The sequence below is a fragment of the Culex quinquefasciatus genome, chromosome 3, assembly GCF_015732765.1.
Source record: "Culex quinquefasciatus strain JHB chromosome 3, VPISU_Cqui_1.0_pri_paternal, whole genome shotgun sequence".
Taxonomy (NCBI): domain Eukaryota; kingdom Metazoa; phylum Arthropoda; class Insecta; order Diptera; family Culicidae; genus Culex; species Culex quinquefasciatus.
The window spans coordinates 144837783-144865198 of NC_051863.1; the positions used below are offsets into that span (position 1 = coordinate 144837783).

A 27416-nucleotide genomic window follows, 5' to 3' on the forward strand; every position below is an offset into this window, starting at 1 on the left:
CTCTGGGTGACACGCCATAGCATCTCTTTTTTAACGCGATTTCAACTGCCATGCGAGTCAAGTTTGATTTTTCACTCCAGATAACGGGCCAATGGAATGGAGCACACGCGATAACGAAGGTCAATGACAGCATTCCCGGCGGGGACGATAGACTCGTAGAACCGTGCTGAGGCAAAGGGTTGAAAATCATGCTTAGCATTGCATGCTGTCTTGTTTATAACGAAGGAATTGATTGGCCCAAAATACAAGAAAATACAGTGCGATTCCGTTTTTGACTACACGATTTTAATTTGAATTTAGTTTTTAACTCCTCCAAGTGTTCATGAATAAAGAGGAACAAATATTTTGAGGACTCAACGTTTGATTAATTTAAATCTATGTTTTTGAGGAATAAAATTCAAAACAATGTTAATGTTGAAATGGTAAATACTAATGTTTTTGATAAAATTGATTTCATGAAATAGCCATTTTCAAGCAAAAAACATTTACAATGAATTAACGTTTTATGACGTTTATTTTGGTATTCTTAGGGCGCTGCAAAGACATAAACTTTTTAAAAATATGTATATTGAGCAATTCCAGCTCAAATCAGGATTTTTTCTGGTACTTTTGTACCCGACCCTCTCCGATTTCAATGAAACTTTGTAGACTTGTTATCCTAGGCCTATATAAGCCATTTTTGGGTATATGGAGCCAATAGTACTCGAAAATAACATTTGAGAAGGGCGTAAGGTATTTAAATATTTTTGTATTTTCGCAATTTAAAAATTACTGTATCTCGAAGCCGTTGCATCGTATCAAAAAGTGGTCAAAGACAAACATGTAGGAAATTGGACGGGTTTTCTGAAAAAAAAAATACACTGAAACAAAAATACACGCCACTTCTATGAAATTTTTATTTTTTTAAGCTTAAAAATTAAATTTGATTGTGATGTCGCGATTTTTTTTCGCTCAAAATTTTTGAGGAAATAGCCTAAAATGTTACAAAAAGACTCACGAAAAATGCAGGATAGTATGTTTCTCCTAAAAAAGTACAAACATCATTTACTACAATTTTTTTTTTAAACGTCAAAATTTTTCAGAATCGAAAGTGGGAATCGATTTCCTAGACAATTTTACATAAAAGTCTCCATATTGACCATTGTCCTAAGTCCAATCCTTGGGAAGATACAGCGGTTTTAAAAATAAAAATGTTGAAAAAATATGGTTTTTGGTGGTTTTTGGCAATTTTTATATGACAGACTTGGTTTTTCAGTTTCGTAAATATTTTTACCGGAAAGCTCGTCCAATTTCCCATAAGTTTGTCTTAGACAGCATTTCAATCAAATGTATGGGCTTACAGATATAAGTTTAATTACATTGCTCATAACTGTAAATAGAATATTTTTTTCAGAGTAGTAGAAACCTGGATAGTAAATAAGCATACGTAAATAATAAGACAAGAAAAATTGAAAAACTGTCAAAGGCAAACTTATGGGAAATTTGACGAGCTTTCCGGTAAAAATATTTACGAGACAGAAAAACCAAGTCTGTCATATAGAAATTGCCAAAAACCACAAAAAAACCTATTTTTTCAACATTTTTTTTTTAAACCGCTGTATCTTCCCAAGGATTGGACTTAGGACAATGGACAATATGGAGACTTTTATGTAAAATTGTCTAGGAAATCGATTCCCACTTTCGATTCTGAAAAAATTTTGACGTTTAGACCACTTTTCAAAAAAAATTGTAGTAAATGATGTTTGTACTTTTTTAGGAGAAACATACCATCCTGCATTTTTCGTGAGTCTTTTTGTAACATTTTAGGCTATTTCCTCAAAAATTTTGAGTGAAAAAAAATCGTGACATCACCATCAAATTTAATTTTTAAACTTAAAAAATTAAAAATCTCATAAAAGTGGCGTGTATTTTTTTTCAGAAAACCCGTCCAATTTCCTACATGTTTGTCTTTGACCACTTTTTGATACGATGCAACGGCTTCGAGATGCAGTAATTTTTAAATTGCAAAGTACAAAAATATTTAAATACCTTACGCCCTTCTCAAATGTTATTTTCGAGTACTATTGGCTCCATAAACACAAAAATGGCTTATATAGGCCTAGGATAACATGTCTACAAAGTTTCATTGAAATCGGAGAGGGTCGGGTACAAAAGTACCAGAAAAATTCCTGATTTGAGCTGGAATTGCTCTATTATACATATTTTTAAAAAGTTTATGTCTTAAATATTTTATTTTGTAGTGGTAGCAGAACTTGATTTTCACAAAATATGTTTAAAATTGAACTTGAAATGGTTTTATTTGATCCTGTAAGTAGCTTATTTCTTTTAAACTAATGAATGTCAGAATTTCAGTACTATTTCTGTAATACACAATTTTTGCTACTCCATTTCTATTACGAAAAAAGGACGTTGGAAGTAATCATTGAATTGAATTCAATTGAATTATTTTCGACTTAAAAAAATGCAAAAATAGCATTTTTTTAAGTTAAAGGTGATTATTAGGGTGGGTACGGATTTTAAAAAGTTCTCAGATCAAGTTCTGGTGTGGTTCCCCTTGTAGAGCATACCCAAAGGGACTCTCACACCAAATTTCAGCTCATTTGGTTGAAAACTGGCTTGTCTCAAGCGGGTTCAATTTTACATGGAAATTACTATGGAAATATTGAATTTTCGTTCATTCGCTTCTACAGGACTGGGGAAAACATGTAGAAACTTCTAGGATGGCCAGAAATGAGCGGAATCGTCTGGAGAACAACTTTCCTAAGAGACCAGGTCGATCGTTCAACCCCCATCGAGCTCAACGGCAATACATCCGGGGTTTTCGGAACCAACGGTTTTCCCCAGAAAAGCAACAAATTTTCCTTAGCATGCTATGAATGCTTGATGAAAACCGCGACGCCACATGTCAAACAGCTACCACGTGATTGTAAAATTTGCACCATAACATTTTTTCTTAGTTGGAGGTTTAGAATACAGTTAAATAGTATCAGGATCACCATAAATTTTAATTCTATGGTTCAAAAAGTAATAAAAAGTAATTTTTTATAGGCGATGCTAGTCCACGTGGTAATTGTTTGACATGTGGCTTCGCGGTGTTCATCAAGCATTCATAGCATGCTAAGGAAAATTTGTTGCTTGGGAAACCGTTGGTTCCGAAAACCCGGATGTATTGCCGTTGAGCTCGATGGGGTTGAACGAATCGACCTGGTCTCTAGGGAAAGTTGTTCTCCAGACGATTCCGCTATTTCTGGCCATCCTAGACGTTTCTACATGTTTTCCCCAGGCCTGTAGGAGCGAATGAACGAAAATTCAAAATTTCCCATAGTAATTTCCATGTAAAATTGAACCCGCTTGAGACAAGCCAGTTTTCAACCAAATAAGCTGAAATTTGGTGTGAGAGTCCCTTTGGGTATGCCCTACAAGGGGAACCACACCAGAACTTGATCTGAGAACTTTTCAAAATCCGTACCCACCCTAGTGATTATCTTCCAGCGTCTGTTACATCGATTTATGTATTTCAAACATTTCGGTTTCGCTATCGATAAAAAAAACTATTCACCCGCTGAAATCTTTTCTACACATGGATTTTCTACAAAGGAAGACTATTTTTACAAGCAAATCATTAAGAGACGGGATACAGCAATCGATTTAGGAAGAACAATTTCCTCGACTATTGGGTTCCCTGAAAAGTGACAATCACGTTATTCAAATTATCATTCCGATTTCAATATGTTTTTCTTTTCCACAATAAGCCAATAAATGGCTCATTTTCTATTTTCATTCACGAGTTGTTAGAAAACCTATTCAAAAATGGACACACAATAAACTAAAAGTATCAAGCTCATGTATCTTTTATGCAAACAAGCAAGCAGATTCTTAAAAAAAAAAACAAATCTAATCATCAACTTGAAACAATTTAACGATTTTCATTGAGAAAAAAGCGTTTCACTTATGCAACATTCCCACGCAACATTTGCCACCCCTATTAGCAAAATCAGTTTAATCAGCCTTGCACCACAACCCCGTAATACCAGCCACAAACCAGGTCAGTCACTGGTCAGCTTGTCAGTTTCCAACGAGGGTTACTAAGACAATCAGTGCTGCTTTACTTATGCTAACGTGCATTAGATTGTGATTTCCCACTTCCATGACCACCGGGCCTCCCCCAAATGAATCGCTTAAAAATTGTATCAACACGCAGAATAGTGTGAATCGTTCCCACGCACAAATTAAAATTTACACAAATCCGTAAGTCTCGATTGCCGCGGCGTCTAGAGCGGCGTTGATGACGGATTGTGATCCACCCACCCTCTCACTGCTAGCTTCGGCTTATGTGCTTATGATTTACGGGGGTGTTTTGATAGCGCGACTCTCCCACCCACCGAGTGACTTCCAGGACAGTAAATAATCGATAAATTTTATGGGTGGAAAAATATTTTTTTTCTGTGTGTGATCTTTTCAGAACGAAAGGAATAATTTCAAAATTACAGAAGAAATAATAAATCTCTAATATATTTTTACTGTGCCTCGTGGAAACCACGTGCTGCTGTGGATCACATTTGACTAATTAAAGTACAAGCGCTTTTCGTGTATAGATAGCGCACGCAGTTCGTGCAAAGCTCGAGTGCTGATTGCGGTTCCGAGATTTCACTCACAAAAAAAATGAGGAGGAGGGAGTTCGGTGTTGGTGACCGTGGACTTGGGATTTGCTTCGCCCTCTGTAATTAATTCTAGGTTAGATACTGTCAGCGAAGGTAGCGACGCAGAAGTGCGAAAGCATTAAATTTTCACCTGAACTGGGAACACGTCGTGTTATGACTTCAAACATCTGTTCGTGGTAATAGGGAAATTTGTTTCCAAGAACTTAACTCAATCTGGAACAATATTTTCTCCGAACAAAACCCTAACGAATTTTGTTATTTCTTCTGATTTCTAATTATGCGATATATTGATGTTGGTGGCGTTGCTGTGTCTTTGTAACAGGGGAAAACGAATAAATGTATGTGCTTAGTTTCTGTTTTTGATGACATATTTTTTCTCAAACCAGACAAAAATAAATTAAATTTGTTGTTTCGTCGTAATTCGCTACCTTGCCGCACATAAACTTTGAAAAAATATTTGGAACTGTTTTTGCTGTTAGGAGATAATTCAATAACTAAGAATAATTAATCCTGAACGCATAATCATCGAAATTATTTTCAAACCAAACATGTTTGAGTTAGTTGAAATTTGAATAATAATTGATCAAGATTCCTTCCAAAAAACAATTGTTCAATTGCCTTAACAAATTCTATTAATCATTTAACAAATTTTAACATTCCATAACAATTTCAACAAAACAAACAGAAAACAAATTATTTTGTTTGGTATTAAATCCCAGTGGTTATATTTTTTCATTTTTGAAGAGTCACTTTTGGAACAATTTGGAAATGTTGGTGAATTATATCAATATCATAGACGTGAATGACAGCTTCTTGATACACATTTGATTTCCAGGACATAGAAGCTTTGAGACACGGTGTGGTTGGATTAACCCTATCACGCCCAGACCATTTCACCTGTTTTAAAAATAGTAAATGGATAAATTTTGATCCAATATCTCTGGAATAGCTCAAATATTATTCAAATTTCAACTAACAAAAAAAGAATAGCGTAACTTTGGCCAACAAACATTAAATTCAGGCCAAATTTTAAAATTTGGGTGGTGCACCAAGACTTTACCAGGAAGATAAGGAACCTCTGTACCGGTAAAATCTCTATCTTAAAAAAAAACAAGATTTCACGGCTAAAGGTTATTTCAATTTGATAAAGGAGCTTGGCACTATCTCTAACATCATTTTCCCACAATTTATTCATGGCTAAATATTTATTAAAAATAGTTAAACTACTTTCAATAATTCTCTGATATTCCATGACAAGTCCAAAAATAACTAAAATATAGAAAAATGTATGTTATAACAAGTTTATAGACCGTATTACAATCAATTAATTCACTTTTTATTAGCTCTGACTATTTAAAACTTATCTGTTACAAATCATTTGATTTGGAAAAATCAGTCTTCAAGAAATTTTGTTCTCCATTTTGAAACAGTCGTAAAAGTAATCAAACAAGTAAGAAGGGTCCAGATGCTCTGAACATTTTTTGTATCATTTAAAATTCTTTCGTATTTTAACATAAATCGCATGTTCTTTATTCACAAATATTTTTTTATATTCTAAAATTTCAGTTTCAGAGATTTTGGTACAAGATCATTTTTGAACGGACTCAGATTTGATATAATTTTATAAAACGCCCTGCATAAAAACATCAAGGTACCACGAAAAAATAAAAACACATTTAAGCAAACATCTGCTGAAAAATAAATCGATCACAAAATTTAATCTAATTTCATTCATTTTCATGTAAGTTTCCAAGTTATGAATATTGAGATGCACAAAAACATCGATGTTAAAAAAAGAGTCCTAAAATTGTTTAGACACATTTTTTTAAATTCCGAAAAACCTGCAAAAGTATGAATATAATTTTTTTAGCAAAATTTTGCTTTGATCGCATTGTTTTCTTTCTATAAAAAACGTTCCTAATCCACCATTAGGTGGGTGGTGCCTTCCTCACATTTACAAAGTAATAATGAAAAAAAGTTTACGAAAAAATATATACCTGATACAGACTTTTCCAGAAAACATGCAGACTCTCATTTGAAGCAATATGGCAACCGGGCGTTTCGCATCTGGCACGACTTCGCACGTAAACAAAAAGACCCAGCCTTTTGAGGTTATGCAAAAAATCACCCTTTTTTGTATCTACAAAAATCTTTTTCTTGGCATAACTTTTTAAATACTTTACTAAACAAAATAAAATTTAATAGGGTCTTAGGGGACCCCAAAACGAACAGAATAAGGCGGATCCGGCCAAAATCGGTTCAGTCAGTTCTGAGATAATCGTGTGGAAAAAAAATCGTGTCTACACACATCCTGTCTGTGGGGAATTGATTCTGAGTCGATAGGTATACGTGAAGGTATATCTAGAAGGTGTATTTAAGAAGTTCATTTTCGAGTGATTTTATAGCCTTGTCTAAGTGAGGTGAGGAAGGCAAAACGCGCACATTCCTCCATCAGCTGTTTATTTCCAGCTCAACCTCTATCCTACCTGCTCGAAATGTGCACGCAAAAAACAAGTGTCAACTTTCATTTCCCTCGTTTGAGCCCAACTTCATGCTTAATTAATCGTGATGGGTGCACGACGACCTATCGTCGGACCATTTTGCCTGTCGTCACCCACCACCTCCTTCCGCGGACCGTCTGGTGCGGGTGATGTTGATGCTCTGGATCCACGTCATGTCCGTTCGACGTAGCACCTCGGTGAACACCTCCGGAAAATTGGGCAGGCCATGCTATGGCAGGTCGGTTATTGGAGGGTGCGCGTGAGATGAGCTAATCTCTCGGGGGTAATTAATTAACGCCTAATTATCGGGAAATTGTCTGGCTTATGCGCACAAGGTAGCGTTGAAAGTGTTAATTACAGCTAGGAACAGAGGTCAACAGTGGATGTTATCAATTTTTATGATAATTGATTTTGTTTCTGACCTTTGGGGAATGGAGGTGATAAGCAGGTATTATCAGGGATCTCGGTATTTAAGGAAACAAAAATTTATATGAAAAAGATTGAGTAAAATCTCAATCTTACCAATTTCAAACGACACATTCATTTCATGCTTAGTAGCGTATAGTCATGAATCCCAACCCGATCCAATTTATTCTCCATCGCCAAACAAATTGGACACCAAGCAAATTCGTTGAACCGTAACCGACAATAGCGCACCAAACACAAAAAAACGGATGCCAACGAATTTCTCTCCATTAGGACTTGGACAGTTCTTTGAAGGGGGTGCCGCCTCTTCTAATGCTGGCGAAGGCAAAATTCGATCAAGAGGCGTCCTCGCTTTCCAGTCCCAGACCGGGTCCCGACAATTGATATTAATTTGAAACGTACGAAAAGGCGACAAATGCAATTCGCTGACTTTGGAGTGTCGAGCGCGCGTTTATCAGATTTCTTTTCATCAAGCAAATTGCATCAGTTCAACAGAATATGTCTGCTTCTTCAGTGGACACCCCAGCTGACGACGGTGGCGGTTTCCCAGGGTTGATCTAGCGGACGAATCTTGACGCAGGAATCAGCCCGAGAATTCCCAGTATGAATTAATGATGGTTGAGCAGCTTGAACATGGGCATAACCCAGTGGAAACACTCTTGCCCGACGTTCAGCTGGCACTTTTCAAAGCCGCGGCGTTGTTGTTGACTTAACCTCTAGTCGGGTTTGCTCCAGTTTTGGGAACAAGCGCATCGCCACCATCATCGCCATTAATTATGTACGAGATAGCATACTACGCTACCCCAGCATCGGATCTATGTTTGTGGGTCTATCATTATAATAAAAAAGTAATAAAGAGAGCGCGCAGCAGCAGCTAAATAATTGTACATGTCGTCCAGGTTTTTCTTCGCCTTTCACATCTTCAGCGATCCAACCGATCCGGGATGAGTGGAGAAAGGCCGGACCCGACTCTGCCTCATTCACGTATCAAATGCCGGGGAGGTTGTACGACAAGATTTTTTTTATGATATCTACCCTCTCATGTTGTGTTATAAATAGAAAGACAGTGCGTTTTCATGTTGAAAGAAGCGTCGTCCTCATCTTTCCCGGGATGCCACGCAACGCGTACGACAAAAATGGGCCATTTCATCTTTGATCGCTACCGTTTAACAGGTGAAATCAGCCATTAAACATAGATTGCTTCTGGGGACGACCTAGAAATGACCAGCATATAACTGCTGGGCAGCAGAAGAAAAAGCAGGGATTACATTGTTTCATTGATAGTCAATTATAGATACGTTGAGCTTCTTAACACTGCTTGTGGCGTTGTTCAAGATCTTTGGGGCTTGTATCTAGATTGGTGTCCAGCTTTTGGTATTTTAAAAACAGCTTCGATAAAGAAATTTTCACTTGATTGTAGAAAGTTGACTGATTTCCGATCAACATTGCTTTTTCTAGTGACATACACAAAAATCGATTTAATGATAGCAATTCAAAATCAATTACGTGGTTGGGCTTAAGCTTTCCACAACAAATTTTCATGGATACTCGTTAGAGATACAGGGAAACCTCTTTTTACGCGGTGGCGTTACGCTTTTTATTTCGTCGATTTCTCTAAAACCATACAATATTTTTGCGTCTGCCTGTGTGGATCAATCGGACCGCACACTGGACTCACAATCCAGAGGTCGCCGGTTTGAATCCCGAGGCGGACGCAAAAATGCTAAGTGTAAAAATAGGTATTCGGTGCCCTCTCCCCGTGCCCATACCTTCACACTTAGCAGACCCGGGAGGCGGAGTCTTGTCGCAAAAAGAACGATACACGCCTGTGGATCCGTTGACGAAACCGCAAGGTTTAAGAGGGCCACATTATAAGGTGTTACGTCGATTCCGTTTCCATACAATATTTTTGCAAGCTTCAAAAAGCGTTTTGTAGATCTGAACAAAACCTACAAATTGCTGTTAAAAGATTGCAAAAATGTTGCGTCGTTCCAGAGAAATCGACAAATTAGAAAAATGTAACGCACCGCGTAAAAGAGGTTTCCCTGTAACTTAAATTGAACAAAACATCATATTAAAAAGTATAACTAGTAGTTAGGCACTATGAATCGGCTCTATCTACTCGAAATAACCTAAAAGCGACTTAGAGCTGAGATTTAACTCTGCGTATACAAAAATATTAATAACGACCATGCATCATGCATTGGAAAAAAATAGAAACAATAAACTAGTACATAATATAATTAAATATTGTTTCGAAAATGATTGTTAAATTAAACAATGTTTGAGAAAATGTATTACAAGAAATAGATTTATAGGGTAACAACTATGAGAATTATATTTTGTCAATCTAATTATTTGCTCATTTAATTTAAACTTTTTTGAACTACAGTTTCCTTGATTATCATAAAAAAAAGAATTTTGGTCAACATGTCAAAATGGAAGAATAGAAATAATCCGAAAAATGATAGAGCTTTTTATATTCTTTGATTTATTGAATGTTTAATTTAACATTTTTGAAAATAAAAAATATAATATATATCATTTTTTTAAAGAACATTTTTTGAAAGTAACAAAACTAAAAAACAATGAACTAAATAAGATAAATACATAAATAACATGCATAAAATTACTATGCAGGTTTACACATTCATTAATTTCTAGCTCTAATTGAAGCTTTCCTAATAAATTTCTATTGTTTATCAAATTTTTATAAGCACTTAAAAAAAGCCTTTTTAGAGCCGCCATATTTTTGTCAATTTCAACTACGGGTAATAATGTTAATAATGGGAAACAACTTATTTTGTCCGAAAATAATTTAAAAGAATAATTAATTGCTTCACTGTATGTCTAAATTTCATGAAAATCTAGTGATTTACCTGTTTTAAAAGTTTTCCAAAGGTTATTTCAATAAAATAAGGTGGGCGATTTCTGGGGTCATGAAAAACATGAGATTCAATTTTCGCCCATGGCGAATTCTAGTATTGTGTAAACAGATTTTATCTAGATCCAGTTTTCATCACCATAAAAACTTATCGAATCACAGCAAAATGTGCTTGAAAATATATTTGGAACATTCTAGATTATTTCATTAGCGTGTCTTGATGAAAACATCAGTTCAAAAAATAACCCAAGCTGAGATATGCGACACCTAGTTCAAACGTGGTAAGAGTTTACTGCTACATAGGAGAAAAAAATGAGCTGAAGATGGAAAAGTAGTTACACAATATCCTTCAAAATAGCACAATGTCATGTGCTTTAATATTTTTATTTAGGAGGTACTCGAAGTTTTCTATTGAGTCAATTCGGGAGCGAATGACCCATGGGGTTAAAGTTCCCCTAATAAAATCAACAACAAAATGGACCTTACTGTAACTGTGTGCCCTTATCTTGGGTGAATAGGGACACATAACTTCTATCAGGAATTTTGATTTAGTCATATTTTTTATGAGTGAGAACATGTTTTGGTTTTAGTTGGAATAGACAGAGTAGATTAAATTAGTAGAACATCTGTAAAAAAACCCCCTCTTTAACCTCAATTTATTTTACTACAATGTATGTGCACATCAATGAAATTGAGCTTCGGGAAAATTTTGTGTATCAATAGGAGACCATAATTTCATCTGATTTCTTGATTTTTTGTCGTGGGCGAAAACTGGTTCTAAGGGTGGCCAAAAATTGGATATAGGGGTGCGAAAATAGGCACTTTATTAAAACGCAAAATTTCAACAAAAATGAACCCGTAAATGATAAAACCTTGTGGAAACTTAAAATCAAATAGTTTATCGATGTTTTTACAACAAACAGCACCGAAAACCATAAATTGTCATTAAATTCTCATCAAATTTCCTAGATTCCCACTAAAAAGTAAGCGATTTCTGGGTCCTCAACTGGGTACTCAACTGTTGAAAATCTGCAATATTACGTTGGAGTATTATTTTCGAAATGTCGTTAATTGTTTTATTCTGAAAGTTAAATTTAATTTCCCAGTTACATGATTGATTTTTTTTTCATAAAGATCATTATCATCACAAAAAAATACTAGACTGTTGTTAAAAGACAAGTTTAGGTTCTGACCTCGCCATAAAGCATTGCAACATTTTACGCACCACATTCGCCTCCACCGAAGTCACTAATTTGGCCACTGGAATATATCTTTCCCGTCATTCCGAAGTTCACTAATAACCGCACTCATCAACCTCCACGGTGGGAATTCATAAATCATCAGGCAATTCCACGTCGTCGCCGTTCGAAGGTCGCGTGGGAGTAGCCATGTTTTGACAACCTCTTCTTCTTCTAGAAATGTGCGTTGTGAGGAGACATTCCGGCTTGTATTAAGCAAAAAAGCAAAAATTCGGCAACCGAAGCCAAACTGATGATGGCCATTAGCCGGATTTTGGGGCCCGGCTAGAGTGTGGAGCGAAACTCTATTAACCCAATATCCTAAATCTGGAGGAAACGAAAACGAAAGGTAAAAAAACCTGGCGTGTAATTTGGTTAGGCCAGTTCAAGGAAAGCTCATCATCTTCACAGCAGTGCTGCACTAATCCAGGCGCAAGAAATGCTCTTAGCAGCTATTAAATATCTTCCCTCTGAAGTATGCTCAGCGCACTTCCTCTGCATCAATTAGGGGCAATTTATGCTCTGTTTGCAGGTAATTTTTAAGCCCACTTGAGTCGCGTTTCCGTTGAACTAGTCGCGGATCACTGCGGACTTGGTCATATAGTGATAAATCAGCGAGCAAAAAAACATCCACCACTTTTCTCTTTGTTTTTTTTTTTTTTTTTGGTCGGAGTGCTCCAAATGTATTGTGCGAATAAAGCGAAATCTTTCCCCATTTTCCTTTCGATGCGAATAAAACAGCTGTTGGTTGTTTTTCCCTGTGGCCTTCTTGGGGCGGGTTTTCGTGCTCACCCAGACAGCCAGCAGCAGCAGGGCCTTAGACAACGAATTTGAAGACTGCCGTTGTGGCGTTAGAAGGCGTTCGTTGGGTTCTTCCAATGGTTTGGCACTACCCGGCTGGTGGCTGTCTCAGAATATAAAATCGATAAAGTATTTTTATCGCGGCTTGATTGGATTGTTGTTTTACTTCAAAATATTTATTGCGTGTTTCGATGGCGGTCACAGATTTCTATTTTAGATGGAGTTGACTGTGCATCTTGAGAATAAATCAGATTCAAGAGTTTGTTTTTATTTGATACAGTTAAAAAAATCAATTTATCAAAACTATAAATAGATCAACGATGTTTGATACTAGTTTCAGAGCAACGAGCGTTTAAAATTCGAATAAGCCAGATTCTAGTGATAACTTTAAAAAATCGAATACAAATCGTTTAGGACCCCAAAAGGTTTGCTGGCGAATCGACAATTTTATTACATCTTTATGGGTTATATTAACTTACCTTGATACAGTGTGCTTGGAAACATAATTTAAATTCAAATTTTCATTGATAAAGCTTTTCTGCCTCGTATGCCTGTATCTCTAGATTATCCTACAAGGTTTGCCTCATCCGAATGTAATTATAATACCTTCTTCATCCAGAACACACCTGTGTACCTGTAGAGTCGGAAACGCATAAATAAAGCCAGCACAACCAACCTTCTTGCAACAAAACGAAGGCAAGCCTAGAATGCCGGTAGAATGAAAATTCTCACCATTCTCACCTTCCCACTGCTCGCATTCACATTCGTTACGCTCTGCCAAGAATTCGAAACAAAACACCTGAAAATTGAGCCCCTGATTTTTTCGTCTATCTCGTTATTTATAGCAGGTCTCTAACGAATAGCTGTGTAGAGTGGAGTTTCATCATCATCAACTTCATCACTATTAGCGCTTATTGTCTACGCAACCATCACCTAGAGCAACGCTGCGTAACTAGATTCGGGCTAAAGTTTCGTCGCTGTAAAGTACGATTTCTGACCGACTGATGGACCGAATCGAATGTCACAATCGAGGAGGTAAGATGAGTACTTTGACTTGTTAACGCTCGATTGATCTTGCGATAAGTGCGATTTTATCCTTAAGCAACTTATCCATTTAAGATAACAGTAACACATCGATAGTTTGACATTTATATTAAGTTAGTTCCCATCTGCTGCAACCTTCCATCGGATGAGGAAGTAAAATGTCGGTCCCGGCCTTGGTTGTTAGGCCGTTAAGTCATTCCAGGTGTAGGAGTTGTCTCCATGCCATAAGTACAAACAACACACCAAACCAAGCCTACTCCGGTGGAATCGCTGGCGGCGGTTGGACTCGCAATCAAAGGTCGTCAGTTCAAACACTGGGGTGGAAGGTTCCTTGGAGTAAAAAGAGGTTTGGGTGCTCTCCCCATTCAAGCCTTCGGACTCTTAGGTTCGAGCAGAAACTTGCAATAGAGACCACAAAAGACCCGGGGGTCGTTAATGTGGATGGTTTGATTTTTGATTAAGTTAGGTGCTATCTTCAGGGCTGCGGAGTCGGGTCATATTTCAAACGACTCCGACTCCAGCTTTCTCAGATTAGCTGACTCCGACTCCGGCTCCGGATTTGAACAAATGGTTGGCTCCGACTCCGACTCCGACTCCGACTCCGACTCCGACTCCACATGTTTTTAAATGTTTCAAAAGTTAGTTAACTTTTCATTATTATTATTATTATTATAGTTTATTATTGACACTTTACCATAATTTGGCAATCGTGTCATTAACTATTATTAGTCAATTATTTTTAAAACATGTCATGTTTTTTTCAAGAAAAATAAGTTAAGTAAAAGTAAAGTAAAGTAAATAAACGGAAAAAAGTTTCTAGGTAACAAGTTTTATACGTTAAGGAAACAGAAATCAAAAAATATCTTTAGTTTTAGAGGCATTTTGAGAAGAACAGTTTTGTAAGTAAATTTGGATTTACTTGCTTAACCTCAAATTTGAAAATATTTTTTTCAAAGCTAATAAATTCAAATAATAAATTGTTATTTTTGAATGAACAACTAAAAGAAATCTGGCCTTAATGATCTATTGAACATTAAAACTCAATTTGCTCACTTTCAGGCTGACATTTGAAAGAAGCACAGTAACAGGCACCATGTTTTTTATGTGACAATTTTAAACGAAACTTTTTTTTGTTTTTTTTTTTTTTTTTAAGACGTACATGGACATCACGCCATGGCTGAAGGAGATTATTATTGCAAATCAATGTACCTAAACAGTTTCTTCGTGGAAAGGACGCTTAAGATGTCCTTTTCAAATATCTGTGACATGGAAAATATTTTAACCTGGTAATTTTTAATTTATTTAAATTTTAAAATTTTATATACTAAAAAAAGGAGGCGCACGATACTTCGTGAATCTTCACCTAAAACGAAACTTTATGGATGATCTTGCGCCTCCATAAAAATATATGAAAAAACTTAAAATATAATAAAAAAAAAACAAATATCCACAAGTAAAATATTTTCTAGGTCACAAATATTTCATTTTTTTAAGGTACATTGATTTGCAATGATTACACTACTCGACAAAACAAAACTTGTGTCAAGGGATTGACGATATCTCATCGGTTCCTCAGAGAAAAGGCATCCCCGAATCCGATGCAATCGACAGAATTTGATTTTATGTCCACGCGGACTGACGAGAAGCTGGTAAATTTTTTAACATAAAAAAATCGAACAATTTAAAAAAAACTTGCGTCTCCTCCCAACTATATGAGCCATCTACAAAAATATGGAGGCGCCTGGTGCATAGCCATTTCCTTTAAGCACAACGGAAACAACCAATACAAATGTATAAAAAAGTTGTCAAGTTCGGGGGGTCCACAGCTAGCATTTTTTGTACGATTATAAAAATAAATATTAAAAGTTTAAAATTAAAATATTTGAAAAACATTTTTTTTAAAATATATTTGTTTACTAAAAATTTATGTTTCTCAAAGGTCTATGGGTACTTCGGGATGTCCATGGTAATCCAAGGACTCCCTAGAGTTAAGATCTATGAGTCTACCGCCGTAACAAGCAAGAGGTCGTCGGATTTTGACCCCGGATTATGTGAGTATAGCATCAGTGGATATGGTAGACTACTATATGAATGTAATGGGATGTCCATGGTCATCCAAGGACTCCCTAGGAGTTAAGATCTACGAGTCTACCGCCGTAAAGCAAGAGGTCGTCGGATTTTGACCCCGGATCATGTGAGTATAGCATCAGTGGATATGGTAGACTACTATATGAATGTAATGGGATGTACATGGTCATCCAAGGACTCCCTGGAGTTAAGATCTATGAGTCTACCGCCGTAACAAGCAAGAGGTCGTCGGATTTGACCCCGGATTATGTGCGTATAGCATCAGTGGATATGGTAGACTACTATATGAATGTAATGGATGTACATGGTCATCCAAGGACTCCCTAGAGTTAAGATCTACGAGTCTACCGCCGTAACAAGCAAGAGGTCGTCGGATTTTGACCCCGGATCATGTGCGTATAGCATCAGTGGATATGGTAGACTACTATATGAATGTAATGGGATGTCCATGGTCATCCAAGGACTCCTGGAGTTAAGATCTACGAGTCTACCGCCGTAACAAGCAAGAGGTCGTCGGATTTTGACCCCGGATTGTGCGTATAGCATCAGTGGATATGGTAGACTACTATATGAATGTAATGGGATGTCCATGGTCATCCAAGGACTCCTGGAGTTAAGATCTATGAGTCTACCGCCGTAACAAGCAAGAGGTCGTCGGATTTTGACCCCGGATCATGTGCGTATAGCATCAGTGGATATGGTAGACTACTATATGAATGTAATGGGATGTCCATGGTCATCCAAGGACTCCCTGGAGTTAAGATCTATGAGTCTACCGCCGTAACAAGCAAGAGGTCGTCGGATTTTGACCCTGGATCATGTGCGTATAGCATCAGTGGATATGGTAGACTACTATATGAATGTAATGGGATGTCCATGGTCATCCAAGGACTCTGGAGTTAAGATCTATGAGTCTACCGCCGTAACAAGCAAGAGGTCGTCGGATTTTGACCCCGGATCATGTGCGTATAGCATCAGTGGATATGGTAGACTACTATATGAATGTAATGGGATGTCCATGGTCATCCAAGGACTCCCTGGAGTTAAGATCTATGAGTCTACCGCCGTAACAAGCAAGAGGTCGTCGGATTTTGACCCCGGATCATGTGCGTATAGCATCAGTGGATATGGTAGACTACTATATGAATGTAATGGGATGTCCATGGTCATCCAAGGACTCCCTGGAGTTAAGATCTATGAGTCTACCGCCGTAACAAGCAAGAGGTCGTCGGATTTTGACCCCGGATCATGTGCGTATAGCATCAGTGGATATGGTAGACTACTATATGAATGTAATGGGATGTACATGGTCATCCAAAGACTCCCTGAATTAAGATCTACGAGTCTACCGCCGTAACAAGCAAGAGGTCGTCGGATTTGACCCGGATCATGTGCGTATAGCATCAGTGGATATGGTAGACTACTATATGAATGTAATGGGATGTCCATGGTCATCCAAGGACTCCCTGGAGTTAAGATCTATGAGTCTACCGCCGTAACAAGCAAGAGGTCGTCGGATTTTGACCCCGGATCATGTGCGTAGCATCAGTGGATATGGTAGACTACTATATGAATGTAATGGGATGTCCATGGTCATCCAAGGACTCCCTGGAGTTAAGATCTATGAGTCTACCGCCGTAACAACAAGAGGTCGTCGGATTTTGACCCGGATCATGTGCGTATAGCATCAGTGGATATGGTAGACTACTATATGAATGTAATGGGATGTACATGGTCATCCAAGGACTCCCTGGAGTTAAGATCTACGAGTCTACCGCCGTAACAAGCAAGAGGTCGTCGGATTTGACCCCGGATCATGTGCGTATAGCATCAGTGGATATGGTAGACTACTATATGAATGTAATGGGATGTCCATTGTCATCCAAGGACTCCCTGGAGTTAAGATCTATGAGTACCGCCGTAACAAGCAAGAGGTCGTCGGATTTTGACCCCGGATCATGTGCGTATAGCATCAGTGGATATAGTAGACTACTATATGAATGTAATGGGATGTCATGGTCATCCAAGGACTCCCTGGAGTTAAGATCTATGAGTCTACCGCCGTAACAAGCAAGAGGTCGTCGGATTTTGACCCCGGATCATGTGCGTATAGCATCAGTGGATATGGTAGACTACTATGAATGTAATGGGATGTACATGGTCATCCAAGGACTCCCTGGTTAAGATCTACGAGTCTACCGCCGTAACAAGCAAGAGGTCGTCGGATTTTGACCCCGGATCATGTGCGTATAGCATCAGTGGATATGGTAGACTACTATATGAATGTAATGGGATGTCCATGGTCATCCAGGACTCCCTGGAGTTAAGATCTATGAGTCTACCGCCGTAACAAGCAAGAGGTCGTCGGATTTTGACCCTGGATCATGTGCGTATAGCATCAGTGGATATGGTAGACTACTATATGAATGTAATGGGATGTCCATGGTCATCCAAGGACTCCCTGGAGTTAAGATCTATGAGTCTACCGCCGTAACAAGCAAGAGGTCGTCGGATTTTGACCCCGGATCATGTGCGTATAGCATCAGTGGATATGGTAGACTACTATATGAATGTAATGGGATGTGGTCATCCAAAGACTCCCTGGAATTAAGATCTACGAGTCTACCGCCGTAACAAGCAAGAGGTCGTCGGATTTTGACCCCGGATCATGTGCGTATAGCATCAGTGGATATGGTAGACTACTATATGAATGTAATGGGATGTCCATGGTCATCCAAGGACTCCCTGGAGTTAAGATCTGAGTCTACCGCCGTAACAAGCAAGAGGTCGTCGGATTTTGACCCCGGATCATGTGCGTATAGCATCAGTGGATATGGTAGACTACTATATGAATGTAATGGGATGTACATGGTCATCCAAGGACTCCCTGGAGTTAAGATCTACAATCGATGTAAAGTTATCGAAATATTTAAGTTTGAACGATGAACAAAAGTCCCTTTACCACTTTAGCCAAACGGCGACCTCTTTTTGTTACGGCGGTAGACTCGTAGATCTTAACCAGGGAGCCCAACACATTTATAGTAGTCTACCATATCCACTGATGCTATACGCACATGATCCGGGGTCAAAAGCCGATGACCTCTTGTTTGTTACGGCGGTCGATCTTAACTCAGGGAGTCCGGATGACCATGGACATCCCGTTACATTATATAGTAGTCTACCATATCCACTGATGCTATACGCATGATCGGGGTCAAAATCGACCCTTTGCGGGCGGTAGACTCGTAGAATCTTAATAGGAGTCCTTGGATGACCATGGACATCCCATTACATTCATATAGATCTACCATATCCACTGATGCTATACAATGATCAAACGACCTCTTGCTTGTTACGGCAGTAGACTCGTAGATCTTAACTCCGAAAGTCCTGATGACCATGGACATCCATTACATTCACATAGTAGTCTACCATATCCACTGATGCCTACTCACATGATCGGGGTCAATATCCGACGACCTTCTGCTCAACGGCGGTAGACTCGTAGATCTTAACTCAGGGAGTCCTTGGATGACCATGGACATCCCAACATTCATATAGTAGTCTACCATATGATGCTATACGCATGATCCGGGGTCAAATCCGACGACCCTTGCTTGTTACGGCGGTAGACTCATAGATCAACCGGGAGTCCTTGGATGACCATGAACATCATATTCATTCATATAGTAGTCTACCATATCACTGATGCTATACTCACATGATCGGGGTCAAATCCGACGACCTCTTGCTGTTGGCGGTATTTCGTAGATCTTAACTCCAGGAGTCCTTGGATGATCATGGACATCCCATTACATTCATATAGTAGTCTACCATATCCACTGATGCTGCTCACATGATCCGGGGTCAATCCGACGACCTCTTGCTGTTACAACGGTAGACTCGTGGATACCTCCAGGGAGTCGCTTGGATGACCATGGACATCCCATTACATTCATGGTCTATCACTGATGCTATACTCACATGATCCGGGGTCAAATCTCTTGCTTGTTACGGCGGTAGACTCGTAGATCTTAACTCGAGGAGTCCTTGGATGACCATGTACATCCCATTATTCATAGTAGTCTACCATATCCACTGATGCTATACGCACATGATCATGGGTCAAAATCCGACGACCTCTTGCTTGTTACGGCGGTAGACTCATAGATCTTAACTCCAGGGAGTCCTTGGATGACCATGGACATCCCATTACATTCATATAGTAGTCTACCATATCCACTGATGCTATACGCACATAATCCCGGGTCAAAATCCGACGACCTCTTGCTTGTTACGGCGGTAGACTCGTAGATCTTAACTCTGGGAGTCCTTGGATGACCATGGACATCCCATTACATTCATATAGTAGTCTACCATATCCACTGATGCTATACGCACATAATCCGGGGTCAAAATCCGACGACCTCTTGCTTGTTACGGCGGTAGACTCGTAGATCTTAACTCTAGGAGTCCTTGGATGACCATGGACATCCCATTACATTCATATAGTAGTCTACCATATCCACTGATGCTATACGCACATAATCCGGGGTCAAAATCCGACGACCTCTTGCTTGCTACGGCGGTAGACTCGTAGATCTTAACTCTAGGGAGTCCTTGGATGACCATGGACATCCCATTACATTCATATAGTAGTCTACCATATCCACTGATGCTATACGCACATAATCCGGGGTCAAAATCCGACGACCTCTTGCTTGTTACGGCGGTAGACTCGTAGATCTTAACTCTAGGGAGTCCTTGGATGACCATGGACATCCCATTACATTCATATAGTAGTCTACCATATCCACTGATGCTATACGCACATAATCCGGGGTCAAAATCCGACGACTCTTGCTTGGGCGGTAGACTCGTAGATCTTAACTCTAAGTCCTTGGATGACCATGTACATCCCATTACATTCATATAGTAGTCTACCATATCCACTGATGCTATACGCACATAATCCGGGGTCAAAATCCGACGACCTCTTGCTTGTTACGGCGGTAGACTCATAGATCTTAACTCTAGGGAGTCCTTGGATGACCATGTACATCCCATTACATTCATATAGTAGTCTACCATATCCACTGATGCTATACGCACATAATCCGGGGTCAAAATCCGACGACCTCTTGCTTGTTACGGCGGTAGACTCGTAGATCTTAACTCCAGGGAGTCCTTGGATGACCATGTACATCCCATTACATTCATATAGTAGTCTACCATATCCACTGATGCTATACGCACATAATCCGGGGTCAAAATCCGACGACCTCTTGCTTGTTACGGCGGTAGACTCATAGATCTTAACTCTAGGGAGTCCTTGGATTACCATGGACATCCCGAAGTACCCATAGACCTTTGAGAAACATAAAATTTTAGTAAACAAATATATTTAAAAAAAATGTTTTTCAAATATTTTAATTTTAAACTTTTAATATTTATTTTTATAATCGTACAAAAAATGCTAGCTGTGGACCCCCCGAACTTGACAACTTTTTTATACATTTGTATTGGTTGTTTCCGTTGTGCTTAAAGGAAATGGCTATGCACCAGGCGCCTCCATATTTTTGTAGATGGCTCATATAGTTGGGAGGAGACGCAAGTTTTTTTAAATTGTTCGATTTTTTTATGTTAAAAAATTTACCAGCTTCTCGTCAGTCCGCGTGGACATAAAATCAAATTCTGTCGATTGCATCGGATTCGGGGATGCCTTTTCTCTGAGGAACCGATGAGATATCGTCAATCCCTTGACACAAGTTTTGTTTTGTCGAGTAGTGTTATCACCTTCCGTCATATTGACGTAAGACATACAGTATGAGAAAATTCGTACCAGTTGATAATATTTAGATTCTGTGTTTTTTTATTTATAATATTTGAAAAATAAATTAAAATCCTATATTTTGTTCTATAATTTTTTTATTAGTTCATTTTTGTACTGAATTCTTGAGATTTGTTCAACGATAATTTGCAACGATATCAAAATAGTTTACCTAAAATCAACATCAACACCAACAATCAATGATTATTTCAAATTTGTTGCAACTTCTTTTCACATTTTTTGTTAGTTTAAATTATTTTAAATGCAACACTTTGGTTTTCTTGTACTCAGTTAAAAACAAAATGCGCATGATGAGTTCCAAGTAAGAGATTGTTATTATCGTTGATTATTTGTTACAAAAGTTAAACTGTCAGTGACTCTTTTTCGATCTGCAAAAACAGTGATTACTATTTATAATCTTTTTATGTACCTCGTATTTTTTTCCTAAAAAATGATTTAACTTAAAACCTCTAAGACATTCGCTATCGGGGTAAAAGATGACTTTGTGTGTACTTTTTCAGAAATAACTGGATGAAATTTGGACAAATTTGAATTGAAAGGGAACATAAATATAGTCTGACTACATAACCAATTTTTTTTTATTATTTTTTGAATTATGATACTACATACTTGGGTAAGAGGTTATCATTTATCATCATTTTTTCAATCACAATAAAAAGCTTCAAATACATAATGGCATCTGATAAATCAATTAAAAATATAAGTTGTTTTGTAAATTAAGCTGTTATATAGGAAATACTGAACAATACAAAACATATTTTTTGTTGAATTTAAGATAACTCCGGCTCCGACTCCGACTCCGGGTTATCAGAAATCTTCGGCTCCGACTCCGACTCCGACTCCAGCTCATAAAATTTAGCCGACTCCGGCTCCGACTCCGACTCCAGCTGTTCGAGTTTTGACGACTCCGACTCCGACTCCGACTCCAGGTCCCCAAAAAGACCCGACTCCACCGACTCCGGCTCCGACTCCGACTCCGACTCCACAGCCCTGCTATCTATAAACACCGTGGACACATTTTCACAAATTTCATAGAACAAATTGTCAAGTACTTTTCAATCGCAAATTCGATTTTTATACAAAAAATTAGGTCAACAAAATTTTAAGTACGAGATTTCATTTTTACCTTCCTCACCTTACTGAGGAAAGGCTATATAATCACTCGAAAAACGAAATTCTTAATTTGACCTCCTAGACCCACCTTCACTGAATTATCTCGGCACTGGCTGAACCGATTTGGACCGTTTTCGTCTCATTTGATCCGTCTTGGGGTCCCATAAGCCGCTATTGAAAATTATAAAGTTTAGTTAAGTACTTCAAAAGTTGTCATATTATACATTTTTAGAAAGGTATTGAAAAGACCTTTCCAACGAGTTCAAAAGATTGAAGATCTGACGACCCTATCAAAAATTATAACCACTTAAGTGTCATTTATGAACATTTTAGAGGCCGCATCTCAGTTATTTTGATGAAAACGCGATCTATCGTGCGATCTGTCGTTGGATAGGTGATCAAAAGACCTTTCCATCGAGTTCAAAAGATTGATGATCTGACAACCCTATCAAAAGTGTTTACATTAGTGCCCTGAATTATGAAGATCTGACTACCCAATCTGATGGTATGGATAATAAATCAAGTTGATAGAACACTGAAAGGTCCACCCTTTTGTATCTATTTTGGATAGCTTTACCCTCTTAATGTGAGGAAGGCACCAACCACCTAAGGGTGGATTAAGTAACGTTTTTATTACAAAAATCATTTTAAAAAAATCATTACTTAAAACTTTAAAAATAAAATAAAACGGCTTTAAGAAAATTGATTTTTTTTTTTTGTAAAAAAAGTTAATTAAACAATCTGAAGCTTTTTTTAAAAGGTCTAATAACCAAATTTCCAGATATTGCTTTTTGGGTGTTTTTGAAATCGGGTTGGGTTTAAAAAACACCTAAAATGCAAAAATTGAAAATTTGGTTTATTGAACCTTTAAAAAAAAAAACTCCAGAAATAACCTTTTTTCCGTGTACCTATTTCTGAATAGTGCTCATCAACTTTAGTGATTGGTGCTCAATCAAAAAATTCATTGAAAAGTTACTGATTCTCGAATACTGACGTACCATTTTTGTATGAACAGCTGCCAAAATTGTATGGAGACTTTAATGGGTGAACCGATGACATTCATAGGTTGAATACCAAAGAGCTTCACTGTACTTCATTGAAAACTAGGCCTTCAAACTTATTGAACCATATCATGTGACTGTGCGAAACTTCCTTCCTGACACTCCAATTCAGACCAACGGAAAAAAAAGAAAACAATAAACGAACATTTTCACTCCTCAACCATATTCGGTTTGGCTTCTCAATTTCAGAATGTGTACGGAAACGAAACGAACAACAAAAAAGTTCGAAACATTCGAAAAAGTGAGTCCTTACCAAATTCTCCGAAGAGAAAACAAAATAAAACCCGAAAAGACAGCGGTGTTGTTTTGCTGCTCCTTCCAACTCCTTTTATTTGGACAGAGCGGAAGGAAAATATGTCTAGGGTGATTCGGAGTATTTTGAACAATTTATGTGATTCACAAGAATATTTTGTTATTTTATAAAAAAGTCGTAAAAAATAATAAAAAAGCAAAAATATTAAATCTGATTAAAAAGCTACTATAAAGCAGATCGACACAAGAATACATTTTACCCTAATTGAAATACAAGCAGGACGAAATAACAGGTTTGAAACCGCCTCTGGTTTCACCTGAAAAACAACAACACACAGAGAAACCGTCGACGACGCAGGGATTAATGTAAACGCATGTAGACGACAAGCAACGGCACCAATACAGGAGAAGGAAGACGACAGGTGATGCAATTTTCGGGGTGTTTTTGTACGACTTTTTTACTTACGGTTTCTGTTTTGAATCCGCAAGGTTATACATTATCAGTACACAGTAAGTTGATTTCGACGCTGAGTGATGCAATGTTTTGGCATGAAGGGAACCACAAAAATATTGTACATGTGAAAGGTTTTTCAATTTTATTCAATTTTTAGCTTTTTTAAGCACGTCTATCAAGTTTTCAAATCATAAATTATCTACTTTTGAGCTTAAACAGATAGGAAGATTTTAAAGATTTATTTCTTAAACATCAAAAGCATATTTTTTTGTAAAATTAATAAAGTTTCATTGTTTTTTTCAGAAACTAACTCGTGAATATTGAAAACCAAATGAATACACCGAACATGCAACAGGTGGCCAAGCACTAGCGCGCTATTAATATTGCAAATTTTCGAATTTAATGGGCACCACATTTAACCTGTTGCCACGTTTTGGCAATTTACGATGGCACCCATCGCTGACCAGGTCATTGAACTCTAGGCTGCAGTTTGTGTCGTTTTTTGGGAACTTACCTGTAAAAAGAGGAAAATAGAAAGAAAGGTTAAAGTTTGAATTTTACAATAATTTATATCATAATTCTAGAGTTTTTTTTACCTATGTGTAATAGTTTTCACATGCAAATATGAGCTTCAACTCAAATTTAAGTTGATCTTGTTGCTCGAAGACATTCCTCAAGAATGACAAATATCGTCAACAAATAACAAATAAAAAGAACTGTTTGTCATGACAGACACGTTGGCCGGCGATTCCCCCCTAAAAACAGAGAGAAGCCGCCCATACTTTCATCTTTGTTGACTTTATTCTGGCTGCGTGTCGGGTAGAAATTCTTCTGTGCAAGTGCTTGTTGCTTTTTGGTGTCTGCTTGAAATTTACCCACAACAGTTAGTTTAAATGTGTCGTCTCTCGAGAGAGCATTCGGACAATGTATTTCACATCAATTGATGACTTAGTTAGTTAGAAATAGGGTGGTCTGTACGAAAACTTAATTGTCTTTATATTTCAGGAATTGGAAACAAACATAAATACCACTTTTGAAAACATAATTTGAATTATGAAAAACTAAAATATAATATTAAAAAGCAAAAGACATTGCTGGAATGCATCACCCTAACAGCTCATAGACAAACAAAACGAGCAAGAAGCCGTCAGTCCATTAATTGACGCGACACCGACAGCCACTCCAATGAATCCACTTGAGAAGTAGTTTTAGCTGAACTTTTTGATGAGAATCAAGTTTATGCACTTTAATTGCTGGAGTCATGAGATAGAAATGGTATTTTATTTGAATAAAAACGGAACTGGAGAATTGCTTTCGGATGTTATATAAGTTCACGATGTTTTCTTAACCACATAATTTTTATCCTAATGCTGTTTGACGAATATTTTCAATAGCTTACTAAAAGTTCGTCAGTATTTATTTTTGGCGAAGAAACCTATCAAGTTTGACAATTTGCTGATATTTAAAAAATGGATGGTAATCGATAATCTGGTAACAAAATTTATCATTATGTAAAATTATTTAAAATTGCATTTCAAAAAATATTTTGATTGTTTTTTTTTAATAAGTATTTGAAACAATTATCTATGAGTCATAGCACTCTGGGAGTTATCAAGACTTTTGTGATATTAGTTAAACTTCCTTCAAAAGCCATCTTTTTGAATATGATTGGACAATTTGAAAATTTTCTGTTTAATAATTTGACAACATTGTCATGAGATATCGAGACTAACTTTCAGTGTAAAGACGGGATAGGTATTTTAACTGTCCGAAAACAATTGATGATCTGACAACTCTGCCATGAGTTAATTTTTGAAATTGAAAAATACATACACGCAGAAAAATGTTTTATAGAATCAGCCTGTACGAGGTTTGAATCTACAAAACTTTTGTTGAATATAATCAATAAAAAAATTCGTTGAAACAAACCTTGATTTTTTCAATACTACAAATGTATTTTGTTGTTTTGAAAAAGCTGCTTTAACGTTTAGCGTTGATTCAACAAAAATCTTGATTTTCAAATCAACAAAACGTTTTGTTGATTCAAATATACCTTATTTTTCTGCGTGTATAAATTAAAAAAATACTTTGGGAACCCACGGCTATGGGTTGATTATTCAAACATCAGACATCAAACAATTATCCACCACTAAAAAATTGTCTCAAAAGTTTGCATGCTTTCGTATTTATTACCAGCCTAAAAATGCAAACTGTCAAAAATTAAAAACGGGAAACGGAAGCAATTTACTGCATTTGCCAACCCGCTTTACTGGCACGGCACACAATGTATGTGTGTCTGGACAAAAGTTGGCCACCCCGTAAACCGGAACGGAACATGTCTCCTTCTTGCTGCAGCAAAGAGTGGCACTTAGTGCCCTGGCTGGATGATTGCAGCCCCAAGAGTCATATCGGTCGTGTCCGTCGTGTCGTGTGCCATCTGTCGTTGTTGAACTGGTTTTTGCACGTTCCTTTTTTTCTGCATCTTTTCCTTTTGCCTTGCTGCACAACGACCTCCACATCACATGCATGGAAATGTAATCCATCCAGCCTCAACTAGCCGTGAAACTAACCTCATTCCACAGGATCACATAGTTGCGGTGACGATTGTCACCGGTATTCTATTGTCAGAGACAAGTAGACGACGATAGTATCATTCAATAAAATCGTTTTTCATAAGCATAACCGTGTAAAATTTACTCGATATTGTATGTAAATTTGAATTGAAGTAACTTAAAGTTCTTTTTTAGTATCATTATAATAAATATAAATTTGTCAATAACCTTGTCTGCTTGACTTGAAACATTTGAAATAGACCCCCCCCCTCCCCCCTTTTTTTTGGAAGGAGCAGCTGCCAGGTTGACATTGCGGTAGTCTACTGACGGTGTGAGCGCTTTCGGAAACCTAGCTCAACATAATACCTCCACTTCCGTATATGAAAATAATCCAATTGACCAGCAGGCTAAAGGGAGCGAAAGCCTGTTAAGTGAGGGCGACAGACTTTTTGACAAACTATCGGCTGAAATCTGTACGCAGTTTGGGGAG

At 37.6% G+C, this 27416-nt stretch overlaps 1 protein-coding gene across 2 annotated transcripts in view; it reads right to left on the minus strand.

Annotated features, from left to right (window-relative positions):
* LOC6040617 (sodium/potassium-transporting ATPase subunit beta-1-interacting protein) overlaps window positions 1-27416 on the minus strand; it is a 103997-nt gene that overhangs the window by 50496 nt on the left and 26085 nt on the right. The window lies entirely within an intron of this gene.